Consider the following 12,181-nt stretch of genomic DNA (forward strand, 5'->3'; position numbering starts at 1 on the left):
CAGACCTGTTGAATCAAGAAATCAGTTAAATAGAACCTGTCTGACAAAGTGACGTAGGCCAAAAGATCTCAAAAAGCAAGACATCATGCCGCGATCCAAAGAAATTCAGGAACAGATGAGAAACAAAGTAATTGACATTTATCTGTCTGGAAAAGGTTACAAAGCCATTTCTAAAGCTTTGGGACTCCAGCGAACCATGGTGAGAGCCATTATCCACAAATGGAGAACAGTGGTGAACCTTCCCAGCCTACCAGAATTACCCCAAGAGCGCAGTGACGACTCATTCAAAAGGTCACAAAAGAACCAACAACATCTAAAGAACTGCAGGCCTCACTTGCCTCAGTTAAGGTCAGTGTTCATGACTCAACCATAAGAAAGAGACTGGGCAAAAATGGCATCCATGACAGAGTTCCAAGGCGAAAACCACTGCTAACCAAAAAGAACATAAAGTCTCTTCTCACTTTTGGCAAAAAAACATCTTGATAATCATCAAGACTTTTTGGGGAAAATATTCTGTGGACTGACGAGACAAAAGTTGAACTTTTTGGAAGGTGTGCGTCCTGTTACATCTGGCGTAAAAGTAACACAGCATTTCAGAAGAAAAACATCATACCAACAGTCAAATATGGTGGTGGTAGTGTGATGGTCTGTGTCTGCTTTGCTGCTTCAGGACCTGGACAACTTGCTGTGATTGATGGAACCATGAATTCTGCTCTCTACCAAATAATCCTGAAGGAGAATGTCTGGCCATCAGTTCTTGACCTCAAGCTGATGCGCACTTGAGTTCTGCAGCAGGACAGTGATCCAAAACACACCAGCAAGTCCACCTCTGAATGGCTTTAAAAACAACAAAATGAGTCTCGTCAAAGTCCGGACTAGAATCCGATTGAGATGCTGTGGCGTGACCTTAAAAAGGCGGTTGATGCTCAAACCCTCCAATGTGGCTGAATTAAAACAATTCTGCAAAGAAGAGTGGGCCAAAATTCCTCCACAGCGATGTGAAAGACTCATTGCCGGTTATCACAAACGCTTGATTGCAGTTGTTGCTGCTGAGGGTGGCACAACCAGTTATTAGGTTTAGGGGGCAATTACTTTTTCACATAGGGCCATGAAGGTTCAGATAGCTTTTTTCCCCCTTAATAAATAAAATCATCACTTAAACTGCATTTTGTGTTTACTTGGGTGATCTTTGTGTAATGTTTCAATTTGTTTGATCTGAAACATTTAAGTGTGACAAATGTGCAAAAAAATAAGAAATCAGGAAGGGGGCAAATACTTTTTCACAGTACTGTATATACGTGTGTGTGTGTGTGTGTGTGTGTGTGTGTGTGTGTGTGTGTGTATATATACATGTTATCTACTTGTATACCTTCATAATAGTCTGTATGACAAGTACATCAATGAATCTGTAAAACATTTTTAAAATGCTGTATTTGAAGTGTGCTGTGGTTAGATGCTTTAACTATACAATTTCCTTTAAAAAACAACTAAAGAAGACCTCGTAGTGAGGTTAACACCGGTAAAAGTATTTTACTGTGTTGTGGTGTGTCAGCTTTGCACCCTAAAGCGCGAAGAATATCTAGAAGTGTGATCCTTCACATTTTTTAAGAATACAGAGTGTTCGACTCTCAAGTGTTCGACTTTTATGTGGGCCCAAATTGATCACAGCTCCAAAATATACATTTGGTCGAAAAACACAAGTATTACAAATATATTAAATAAAATGTGTTGTGTAAACGTGTTGTTTTTAAATAAATTAATATTGTAGCATGAATTACAAATTTTTACATTTTGAAATGGCAAAGAAAGAAGAGGAGGAAAACATGTGTTATGTCTCTTGAAAAGGAAACAGGAACTGAGTAAAGAGAAGCTGTGCTGTTTGACACATTTTTTACAACATTTCACCTTAGCCAATAACATATTAATTTTATTCAGCCACTGTTTTAATTTAGAGCTATGCAGCCTAACAAAAAAATGAGTAATCATCTCTTCTCTGTTGGGCCCTAGCTTTTATCTGTACAGCAAAAAAACGATTGTTTTATTTTACATTCCTTAATTTTACACTAATTTGGTATTAACAATTACTTGAAATGATTCAACAAAAAGTCCCTATGTACCCGAGAAGTAATTGTTAGTGAATAACTATTAATTATTGACAAATCATTGTCACACTCTGACCATTATTTGAGTTGTTTGTTTCTATGTTTTTTTTGGTCAGGGTGTGATATGAGTGGGCATTCTATGTTGCATGTCTAGTTAGTCTGTTTCTATGTGTTTTGGCCTAATATGGTTCTCAATCAGTGGCAGGTGTTTGTCGTTGTCTCTGATTGGGAACCATATTTAGGTAGCCTGTTTTGTATTGTGGTTCGTGGGTTATTGTCTATGTGTAGTTGCCTGTGGTTGCACTCGGTGTCATAGCGTCACGTTTGTTTTGTTGTTTTTGTTTAAGTGTTCTTCATGGTTTTTCGTCATTCAATAAAATAATGGATTCACACCACGCTGCGCTTTGGTCTACTCCATACGACGATCGTGACAATCATAATCTATACTGTTGGTCTCATGTTTTCATGAGCTGAAATAAAAGATCCCAGAAAGGTTCTACAAGGACAAAAAGCTTATTTCTCAAAAATGTTGTGCACAAATGTGTTTACATCACTGTTAGTGAGCATTTCTCCTTTGCCAAGATAATCCATCCACCTGAGAGGTGTGGCATATCAAAAAGCTGATTAAACTGCATGATCATTATACAGGTGCACCTTGTGCTGGGAACAATAAAAGGCCACTCTAAAATGTGCAGTTTTGTCACACAACACAATGCCACAGAGGGAGCATGCAATTGGCATGCTGACTGCAGGAATATCCACCAGAGCTGTTGCCAGAGAATTGGATGTTCATTTTTCTACTAAAGCCCCCTCCAATGTCATTTTAGAGAATTTGGCAGTACGTCCAACCGGCACACGACATCTAACCACGCCAGCCCAGGACCGCCGCATGCGGTTTCTTCACCTGCAGGATCGTCTGACACCAGCCACCCAGACAGCTGATGAAACTGAGCATTTCTGTCGGTAAAAAAGCCCTTTGTGGGGGAAAACCAATTCTGATTGGCTGGGCCTGGCTCGCAAGTGGGTGGACCTTTCCCCTTCCAAGCCCCCCCATGGCTGTGCCCCTGCCCAGTCATGTGAAATCCATAAATTAGGGCACAATTCAATTATTTCAATTGATTTCCTTAAATGAACTGTAACTCAGTAAAATTGTTGAATTTTTTGCATGTTGCGTTTATATTTTTGTTCAGTATACAATGCATTCAGAAAGTATTCAGACACCATGACTTTTTCCACATTTCGTTACGTTACATCAATATTCTCTATGTATTCTAATAGACTGAGCAATCGGGGGAGAAGGGCCTTGGTCAGAGAGGTGACCAAGAACCCAATGGTCACTCTGACAGAGCTCCAGAGGTTGGGAGAACCTTCCAGAACCATCTCTGTAGCACTTCAACAATCAGGCCTTTATGGTAGAGTGGCCAGACGGAAGCTACTTCTCAGTAAAAAGCAGATGAAAGCCCACTTGGAGTTTTCCAAAAGGCACCTAAAGACTCTCAGACCATGAGAAAGAGATTCTATGGTGTGATGAAACCAAGATTGAACTCTTTGGCCTGAATGCCAAGCGTCACGTCTGGAGGAAACATGGCACCATCCCTAAGGTGAAGCATGGTGGTGGCAGCATCATGCGGTGTGGATGTTTTTCAGTGGCAGGGACTGGGAGACTAGTCAGGATCGATGGAAAGATGAATGGAGTAAAGTACAGAGAGATCCTTGATGAAAACCTGCTCCAGAGCGCTCAGGACCTCAGAATGGGGTGAAAGTTCACCTTCAAACAGGACAATGACCCTAAGCACACAGCCAAGACAATGCAGGAGTGGCTGCGAGACAAGTCTCAGAATGTCCTTGAGTGGCCCAGCCAGAGCCCGGACATCTCTGGAGAGACCTGAAAATAGCTGTGCAGTGACGCTCCCCATCCAACCTGACAGAGCTTGTGAAGATCTGCAGAGAAGAATAGGATAAATCCCCAAATGCAGGTGTACCAACTTGTACCATCATACCCAAGAAGACTCGAGGCTGTAATCGCTGCCAAAGGTGCTTCAACAAAGTACTGAGTAAAGGGTCTGAATACTTTGTAAATGTGATATTTCCGTATTTTATTTATAAGAATTTTGCAAACTTTTCTAAAAACCTGTTTTTGCTCTGTCATTATGAGGCATGGTGTGTATATTAATTAGGGGAAAAAAATAGAATAAGGCTGTAATGTTACAAAATGTGGCAAAAGTCAAGGCGTCTGAGTACTTTCCGAATGCACTGATTTGTAAGTAATTTCCAGATAATTAAGGGACTGTAAAGTGTTACTTTCTATCACTGCAGAATGTGAGCGGTTTCTGCCCTGTCTCTGCTCTCTAATGCTCCTTCTTTCACTTCTGACATGACTGTTCTGCCACATTGGGCTCTACCTTTAAACAGAAACCACTGCAGGATCAACACTGGGTGAAATGTTTTGTAAGATGAGTAGTTAGTTGCAAAATGATTGCTGTACACTACACTCCTGGAAATGTATGCTCAATGCTAAGCTATATTCAGCATTATGGATTCCAAAAGGCTTCTTTGCCTGGTCCCATAGGAGAAACCTTTTTGTTTCCAGAGTGAACCCTTTTTGGTTGCAGGTATAACCCTTTTGGGCTCTATGTAGAACCCTCTGTGGAAAGGGTTTTACATGGAACCCAAAGTGGTTTTTACCTGGAACCAGAAGGGGTTTTTCAAAGGCTTCTCCTATGCGGACAACTGAAGAACCCTTTTAGGTTCTATATAGCACCTTTTCTTTTCTAAGAGTGTGATGTTGTTCCAATGCATCCCTGTCTTGTCCTGTATCCATGGCCAGAACATTCCACACAGCCCACTAGGTGGCCATCCAGACCACAACAACCACCTTACACAGGGCAACCTCCAACTCCACTGTCATCGTAACCTATTGAATGTCAAACATAACCCGTACAACATGTACCTCGTGGAGCATTTGCACGTTCAAATAGCATTTCATTTCAAGCAGGATATAAAACAGTATTATTTCAATGATAATGAGAAAGTAATTATACAAATCAGAGAATAGGGTTTCCCAAAAGTGTTTACAGTTATATTTGCAAAAGGACACAAATATATTGATCATGGTAATAAGGATGAGAAAGATGTGATTATGGTTATTCCGTCCATCATCGTTCACATTATGACCGTTGCTCTTTTATCAGTCAGTATTTAAATTTTTTTAACTAGGCAAGTCTGTTAAGAACAAATTTGTATTTACAATGATGGCTTAGGAACAGTGGGTTAACTGCCATGTCCAGGGGCAGAATGACCAATTTTTACCTTGTCAGCTCAGGGATTTGATCTAGCGATCATTCGGTTGCTGGCCCAACACTCTAACCACTAGTCTACCTGCCGCCCCCCAGTATGTTCTTATAAAAGTTAGCCTACTATTTATTTTAAAGTCTAAGATCTCTGATGAACAGCAAATATACAACACAGCATCGGAGAATCACTGCCTCTGATGTGCCCCCGTCACATGTTCATTGCATGTTAATTGGAAACTAGCCCAGTGAAGGGATCGAACCCTGGATGCTGAGACTCAGTCAGTTAACACACGTTGGCATAAATTATGAGCTGCACACACACAAACACACACACACACACACACACACACAGAAGCTCTTGGGTAGAGATGTCGAGCGTCGCCGTGACGTTGTGACCTGCGTTTGAACCGCCGACCTGTGTAACCCACCCCTATTGATGGCGGGCCACGCTCTCGCTCACTCACAGCATAGCGCTTCAGCAGGCACAGCATGGCCCAAGGGGCAATGGGTGTCAGAGTGGAGGGGGAGTGAGACGTGTGGGGAAGGGATGGAGAGAGAGAGAAAGAGAGAGAGAGAGAGAGAGATGAGCCCGAGTCAAAAACAAACAGAGGCAGGAGTGCCAGTCTGCCAGCGGAGGAGAGTTGGGTTGATATGTTGAGTTTTTACACTGCAATAATTACTGAGGCAAAGAGAAAAGATGCAGAGAGAGAGAGAGAGAGAGAGAGAGAACAGTGAGCACACAATGTGCCCCCCAGGCAGGGTTAGTGAAAGTTAACTGGATAATGCTACAGTTTAAACTCATGCCCTGCCTTTCTGTCCCCAGTTCAAAATGCAAAATGAAAGCTAGGAAACAGGGCTATGGTGCAGGGGTAGAGAGGGGAAGCTTGGCAGAAATACATACTGCAGCAGAGGAAGAACATGCAGTGTCTTCAGAAATTATTCACACCCCTTGATTTATTCCACATTCTGTTATGTTACAGCCTGAATTCAACATTTATTAAATCGATTTTTGCCTGACCCATCAACACACAATACCCCACCCCATGAAAACCAAATGAAAACATGTTTTTAGAATTTTTTGCAAATTGAAAATGAAATATGAACTATGAATTTCTGGGTAAGTCTCTTTCCAGGTAAGTCTCTAAGAGCTTTCCACACCTGGATTTTGCAACATTTGCTCATTATTCTTTTCAAAATTCTTCAAGCTCTGTCAAATTGGTTCTTGATCATTGATAGACAACCATTTTCAGGTATTGTCATAGATTTTCAAGTAGATTTAAGTCAAAACTGTAACTCAGCCATTCAGTAACATTCAATGTACTGTAACGGTCTTCTTAGTAAGCAGGATTTGGCTTTGGAAAGCAGACTGAAAAGCAGACTGAACCAGATTTTCGTCTAGGATTTTGCCTGAGCTTAGCTCCCTTCCTTGTATTTTTTTATCCTGAAAAACTCCCGTCGATTACAAGCATTCCCATAACATGCTGCAGCCATGCTTGAAAATATTGAGAGTGGTACTCAATAACGTGTTGCATTGGATTTTCCCAAAACATAATGCTTTGTATTCAGGACAAAAAGTTAATTGCATTGCCAAAATGTTTATCAGTATTATTTTAGTGCCTTGTTGCAAACAGGATGCATGTTTTGGAATATTTGTATTATGTACAGGCTTCCTTCTTTTCACTCTGTCAATTAGGTTAGTATTGTGGAGTAACAACAATGTTGTTGATCCATCCTCAGTTTTCTCCTGTCACAGCCATTCAACTATGTAACTGTTTTAAAGTCACCATTGGCCTCATGGTGAAATCCCTGAGCGGTTTCCTTCCTCTTTGGCAACTGAGTTAGGAAGGACGCCTGTATCTTTGTAGGGACTGGGTGTATTGATGCACCATCCAAAGTGTAATTAATAACTTCACCATGCTCAAAGGGATATTCAATATCTGCTTCTTTTCTTTTTACATTACCCATCTACCAATAGGTGCCCTTCTTTGTGAGACATTGGAAAACCTCCCTGGTCTTTGTGGTTGAATCTGTGTGAAATTCCCTTCTCGACTGAGGAACCTTTACAGATAAGTGATGTGTGGGGTATAGAGATGAGGTAGTCATTCAAAAATATTAAACACTATTATCACACACAGAGTGAGTCCATGCAACTTATTATGTGACTTGTTAAGCAAAATTTTACTCCTGAAGTTATTTTTGGCTTGCAATAACAAAGGGGTTGAACACTTATTGACTGAAGACATTTCAGATTTTCATTTTTAATTAATTTGTAAACATTTTGAAAAACATAATTCCACTTTGACACTATGGGGTATTGTGTGTAGTTCACTGGCAAAAAAATCTAAATGTAATTATTTAAAATTCAGGCTATAACAAAACAAAATGTGGAAAAAGTCAATGGGTATGAATACTTCTGAAGGCACTGTAGGACGTTTGAAAGGCATAGCAAGCACAAAGATAACAAATATAGCCTTAGGATGATCAGACAAAAGTGTGGTGGTTGATCACAAGTTAGTGTGTGTGTGTGTGTGTGTGTGTGTGTGTGTGTGTGTGTGTGTGTGTGTGTGTGTGTGTGTGTGTGTGTGTGTGTGTGTGTGTGTGTGTGTGTGTGTGTGTGTGTGTGTTTGTGTGTGTGTGTGTGTGTGTGTGCGTGCGTGTGTAAATGTAGTGTGTGCCTGTTGCAGTCGGTTCTGCTGCTAGCCTGTCTCAACCACTCAGAGCCATAGACTCGCAGGGATTCTTCTCTACACAAGCACAGTTGACAGAGAGGTGAGCTCCTCTCTCTCTCTCTATGAATCATTAATTTAATTTCCATGTACATTTTCAAATTTTGCATTAGGCGCTGGCTGCAATGTTTGTCAATCTCGAGAGTTCTATCTGAAATATTAAACAGACAGAGAGTCCGGGAAACGCTGTATCCTCAATGACACAATATCCATGACACGTTTACACACCAGCACCCCCATTTGTACAGCACACTGCCGGCCAATAGTAATTATGAGGAAGGTTAGTATTGGCCCTGATATTTTTTGTGTCAGGAACATTCAGGTATGGTACTGTAGCTACCTAATGATCTTAGCCCCAGTTCTCTATGAGATTCCTAATATCAAAAACAATTGCCAAATAAGTGGAGGGAGTGAAAATGCTAAACACAATTGGTGTAAGAAGTGGGGTCTACCAAAACGAACAACTAGCTCCATACTGTATCCAGGAGTGCTATTCTTTCTCTATTGTGAAAAACACGGTTTAGCGGTTTAAAGACACGTTAACAATCCTGTTATTTGGGTATCAAATAAGAGATATCATAATTGTGTTGTACCCTCAAGCCTGGCACTTGAAGTCAAACAGCTTGTTTTCAGGAGTGTAGGCCTATCCTCACACGTGTAACTTTATTCTCAGATACAGTATATACAGTCAGTGACTGTCACTTGAGGAAAAGTAGGGTCATGTCCACTGACGTTTGATGACAACAGAGAGATAGGGAAATGTCCATCTGAGAACACATCCGCCCAGTGATTGCCGGGTGGGCATGTTGATCGACTAGGGCCGTTCCTTTTCATCATTAGGCGGCGCCGCATGGCAAACGGGTGGTGTAGGCCCTTTTTTTCCCACACGGCAGTATCACAGCTCCGATCTGTCACCCTTCGCTCGCCCTAATGTGCGAAAGCAAGACGTGTTGTGCCTATTAGCACTTCCTGGTAAGGCTGGCACGCTGATCCCCCGTCCCCAGGGAGCCTTGCAATATGGTGCCGCACGGTCACCGCCCGCCAGCTCTGGCTCCCGCTGTCACAATATATCACACATCCCCCACCAACACTGTCACTGCTACCACAGCTCAGAGAGTGTACTGTAGCACTATGGCAGGGGCCCCACTGCATACATACGGACACCAGCATCAGGGGACACTGGGTAGAGCAGAGCAGACTGTCAAGGTGGGCTGAAGTTCACATCTTGGGTGAACAACTGCTATGAACATGAACAGACTCAACAGGAGGATAGCGTAGATGATATGGACGAACAAATTAATTCTACAGCACACAGACAGGTTCGTCCCAACAAAACCTAAAAATGGAAGGCTGAGAGTGTCTCTGAAAGTCCATAGTGTGTTGAGAGAGATGCAATGGATGTCGGTGAGGTCTCTACTCATGCAGGAAAGACAGCATAATACCTCGACTTCCACTGACTCAGTCATCTTTGTGGGTAATTTATTTTTTACAAACAACAAATGTACGTGTGAAAAGAACCACAGCGTTTCAATCTTGTAGGAGACTAAAATGGCGTCACTTTGATACTTTCCATGACAAGGATTTCCCTTCTAACAGCAAGCTGGTGTTACACTTTCGTATGAGCTCATGCTTTTACCATCAGCATTTCGGAACGAATTGCATGTGAAAAGGGTAATATTTCTGCCTGGATTGCGCTGTTCCCACTTGACCTCAATTATATCTAAGTGGTGTTTTGTGTGAAATACTGCATCTGAATATGATTATACTCACACTTGGCTTGCATGGACAACTTAACATGCACAACAAGAATTATACAGTTTTGAATCCAATTGCTCCAAAATAACACTCTTGACTGTGGGCATAAGGATTGTGCAGAGAGGCATTGGAAAGGTTGAGCTAGAGGAATGTGAATTAAACATTCTGGCAACATCTGTTGAGGCTGCCCTACCAGCTCGTTAAAGGCCAATAAGTACCTAACACATAAACTCAGCAAAAAAAGAAACGTCCCTTTTTCAGGACCCTGTCTTTCAAAGATAATTCGTAAAAATCCAAATAACTTCCAAGATTTCATTGTAAAGGGTTTAAACACTGTTTCCCATGCTTGTTCAATGAACCATAAACAATTAATGAACATGCACCTGTGGAATGGTCGTTAAGTCACTAACAGCTTACAGACGGTAGGCAATTAAGGTCATAGTTATGAAAACTTCGGACACTAAAGAGGCCTTTCTACTGACTCTGAAAAACACCAAAAGAAAGATGCCCAGGGTGTCACGCCCTTGATTGTTGCATGGAGCAGCCAGAGCTGTCAGTCTGCAAGGAGCTGTCAGTCTGCAAGGAGCTGTCAGTCTGCAAGGAGCTGCCAGTCTGCACGGAGCTGTCAGTCTGCAAGGAGCTGCCAGTCTGCAAGGAGCTGCCAGTCTGCACGGAGCTGTCAGTCTGCAAGGAGCTGTCAGTCTGCAAGTAGCTGCCAGTCTGTAAGGAGCTGCCAGTCTGCAAGGAGCTGCCAGTCTGCACGGAGCCGCCAGAGCTGCCAGTCTGTAAGAAGCCGCCAGAGCTGTCAGCCTACATGGAGCAGCCAGAGCCGCCAGTCAGCGTGGAGCAGCCAGAGCCGCCAGTCAGCATGGAGCAGCCAGATCTCTCAGTCTGCCAGGATCCGCCAGTCGGCCAGACTCTTCCAGATCTGCCAGTCAGCCAGACTCTTCCAGATCCGCCAGTCAGCCAGACTCTTCCAGATCCGCCAGTCAGCCAGACTCTTCCAGATCTGCCAGTCAGCCAGACTCTTCCAGATCTGCCAGTCAGCCAGACTCTTCCAGATCTGCCAGTCAGCCAGACTCTTCCAGATCTGCCAGTCAACCAGACTCTTCCAGATCTGCCAGTCAACCAGACTCTTCCAGATCTGCCAGTCAACCAGACTCTTCCAGATCTGCCAGTCAACCAGACTCTTCCAGATCTGCCAGTCAACCGGACTCTTCCAGATCCGCCAGTCAGCTGGGATCTGCCAGTCGGCCAGGATCTGCCAGTCGGCCAGGATCTGCCAGTCGGCCAGGATCTGCCAGTCGGCCAGGATCCGCCAGTCGGCCAGGATCCGCCAGTCGGCCAGGATCCGCCAGTCAGCCAGGATCCGCCAGTCAGCCAGGATCTGCCAGTCAGCCAGGATCTGCTGAAACCACCAGCCAGCCAGGATCTGGTAGATCTACCTACCTGCCTGAGCTTCCTCTCACTCCTGAGCTTCCTCTCACTCCCGAGCTTTCTCTCACTCCCGAGCTTTCTCTCACTCCCGAGCTTTCTCTCACTCCCGAGCTTTCTCTCACTCCCGAGCTTCCCCTCAGTCCCGAGCTGTCCTTCAGTCCCGATCTGCTCCTCAGTCCAGTGGGTTTCTGGGTGAGGACTACTAGGCCATGGTCGGCGGCGAGGGTGGACTATCCAGGGACGCGAGGAGAGGGGACTAAGACATTGACTGAGTGGGTTCCACGTCCCGCGCCGGAGCCGCCACCATGGACAGACGCCCACCCGGACCCTCCCTATTGTTTTGAGGTGCGTTCGGGAGTCCGCACCTTAGGGGGGTTCTGTCACGCCCTGGTCTAGTATTTTGTGTTTTTCTTCATGTATTGGGTCAGGCCAGGGTGTGGCATGGGGTTTTTGTATTGTGGTGTGTTTTGTCTTGGGGTTTTGGTGTGTATGTATTGGGATTGTAGCTAGTGGGGTTATCTAGCAAAGTCTATGGCTGTCTGGAGTGGTTCTCAATCAGAGGCAGGTGTTTATCGTTGTCTCTGATTGGGAACCATATTTAGGCAGCCATATTCTTTGAGTTTGTCGTGGGTGATTGTCCTATGTGTCGTTGTTCCTGTCTCAGTGTTAGTTTACACAAGTATAGGCTGTTTCGGTTTTCGTTAAGTTCTTTGTTTTGTAGTGTTTGTTATTGATTCGTGTTTTACGTTCGTTTATTAAACATGGATCGCAATCTACACGCTGCATTTTGGTCCGACTATCCTTCACACCTAGAAAACCGTGACACAGGGTCCCTGCTCATCTGCGTGAACATGCTTTAGGCATGCTG

This window comes from Oncorhynchus tshawytscha, linkage group LG25 (assembly GCF_018296145.1).
Source record: "Oncorhynchus tshawytscha isolate Ot180627B linkage group LG25, Otsh_v2.0, whole genome shotgun sequence".
NCBI lineage: Eukaryota > Metazoa > Chordata > Actinopteri > Salmoniformes > Salmonidae > Oncorhynchus > Oncorhynchus tshawytscha.